Source organism: Myodes glareolus, chromosome 21 (assembly GCF_982192425.1).
Source record: "Myodes glareolus chromosome 21, mMyoGla1.1, whole genome shotgun sequence".
In the NCBI taxonomy this organism is placed as follows: domain Eukaryota; kingdom Metazoa; phylum Chordata; class Mammalia; order Rodentia; family Cricetidae; genus Myodes; species Myodes glareolus.
In genome coordinates, this window is record NC_142046.1 from 19,129,841 (window position 1) to 19,132,445 (window position 2,605).

At 47.4% G+C, this 2,605-nt stretch overlaps 1 pseudogene; it reads right to left on the minus strand.

Annotated features, from left to right (window-relative positions):
• Positions 1–422: 422 nt before the first annotated feature.
• On the minus strand, positions 423–570 carry LOC148118676 (U1 spliceosomal RNA; annotated as a pseudogene).
• Positions 571–2,605: the final 2,035 nt, after the last annotated feature.

Consider the following 2,605-nt stretch of genomic DNA (forward strand, 5'->3'; position numbering starts at 1 on the left):
CCCTCTGAAACCTCACAAGCCAGGCCTCCATCCTCTGCACTGCTCTCAGAACTCCTATTTTTCAAGCTCTCAGAGAACATCTCACTAATTTTGAACACTCGATGACTTTTCTCGTCCAAAGCTCCAAAGTCTTTCCACAAGCCTCCCAAAAACTCATTGTCAGATCTGTCACAGCGATACCCCACAATCTTGGTTCTAACTTCTGTCTTAGCGAGGATTACTATTGCTGTAAAGAAACACCATGACCAAAGGCAACTTGGGGAGGGAAGGGCTTGTTTGATTTACACTTCTACATCACCGCTCATCACTGAAGGGCATTAGTTTGCCTGATGCAAACGCCATGGCGGAGTGCTGCTTACTGGCTTATTACACATGGCTTGTTCAACTAATTTTCTTTCTTTCTTTTCTTTCCTTTTTTTTTCCAGGGAAGAGAATGAATACCGTCCCACACTACCACAAATTATGCAGGTGAGTTCCCCAAGTTTAAGAAAATCACAGAGTGTAATGAATAAGCCTCACCCTGGGAAAATCACCTTCCCAATCACAGCGCCGCCCCTGCTAGGTAAGTAAGTATTCAGCTGTTTCTTATAGAACCCAAGACCTCCAGCCTGGAGATTGCCCCACCTTCAATGGGCTGGGCACTCCCCCATTGATCAATAATTAGGGAAACACCCTATAGGCTTTCCTACAGCCTGATCTTATGGAAACAGAGGGAGCTCCCTTCTCTCCAGTGACACTAGTTTGTGTCAGGTTGACATAAAACTAGCCAGCACAGCAGTGGTCTGTCTCTTGAGGAGTGAGAAATGTCTTCTGGCTGCAGGAGGGGTGGGTAGTCCTTCCATATGGATGGGGTGGGGGGGTGTGAACTGACTAGTTGCCACTGTACTGAGGATGGGGAGGAAGAACGCTCTTATTCCCCCCTCATCCTCCCTTCCCATCCGCTCTGGGTGCAGCTTCCAGCGCTGAAACTGGGAGAAGGCAGTGTGTGATAGGTGGCAAAGTAAGCGAAGAATTTTCTGCAGACAGTTTGGAAAAAGCCAGAGACACGAGAGTAAAGGAACAAAGTCGGTGAGAAGGTGAGGGAGAGAAGAGGCCACCCGGAATGCAGTGCCTTGTGAAGAGACTGCACATTGATACAAACGACTGGTTAGACCTCAGCGCCCCGCGGCAGACGCAGTGTGATGAATGCTGACAAGATGAGGTGACCAAGCCCTCATCCGGGAGCCTGCTGTGCTGTGTAGGCAGACCTACGACCCTAGGTTCTGCTGTCTCCTATAGACTCCAAACTGTTCCCATGTGGGCCTTTCCACGCACAAGCAAGGAGTCCATGTCTCGTGTGGTTTTTGTGGCATTTGCCAGAGTCATCTCTCTCTGTGGTGAAGGTTTTTAGGCCACAGGGTGGGCAAAACCAAGAGTCACATCAGATTACACCCATCTTTACCACGTGGTCTCAGCTTTCAGAAGCATCCCCAATAGGCTTTGTGCCAGGGTATCCTGTTCCAAGGGTGCTGGGCCTAAAACCACAGCAGGATCTCACTGTGCAGCCTCAGGTTGATGTTATATCATGAAATAGAATGGTTACATTTCTTATTTACTGGCAAAATTTACAAGGACATCTGCGCCAGAAGCTAAATGCTCCCCTCATCCTCTCAATTAATGAGGAGAAATGATTTTATTTTGAACTCCATAGGCAGCAAAGGCTAAAACAGCTCTGTTTTACGTACAGGAAATAGTATGATGTCAGTTCCACAGGAAGTCGGAATTAAGGAATAGTGGTCATAGGTCAGAAGGAGTTTCAAAGAGGCTAGCCAAGGTTATGTAAGTAGAAATGATCCAACCATGTTATTCTATTTGTTGGTGTTCTAAGTTTTCTTTTTAAAATTAGCTTATTTTTATCTTATGAGTGTTTGCCGACGTGTGTATATGGGCGGTTACATACATGCCTGTTGCCTAAAGAGAGCTGAAAAATGTATCGGATCCCCTGAAACTTGTGTTATAGATGGTTATAAGATGCCATGTGGATGATGGGAATCAAATCCGGGTCCTCTAAAAGATCAACACGTGATCTTAACTGCTGAGTCATCTCTCCAATCCAGCCATGTGTTGTGGTTAATGGCTTGAAAGTTAATGTCCCAAAGCAAGAGTGCAGCAGAGGATCAGAGACTCATTGTGAGGGGGCTGTGGACAGTCTTCCCCATGCCCCAGACAGACATACACAGTGGCTGATAGGACAGGTTTGAAGCAAGAAATCTTAAATTTCTGAGGACAAGTCTTGCCAGTCCAAGGGCAAGATTGTGTTCTCCTTCTCAGACAAGGATCCTTTCCCGAACCCTCAAATGGACTGCAGGGAGCTAGCTGAAGGCTGTCGTTAGTTCTGCAGTTGATCCACGACCACACAGGACTGAGTGACCACACACTGAACATGAACAACTATCACTCTGCTTCCCGAGGTCCACTGAGCTCCTAACTCCCCTGGGTAGCCTGTGTCAGTGTCTCTATCAGGACTCCTGTCCCCTTCCTGTCCCCAGAGGAGTTCAGGGTCCTGAAAACGTGTCTGACAGTCATGCCAACTCTGTGTGTCTCTCCCATACTTCCTGCAGCCCTC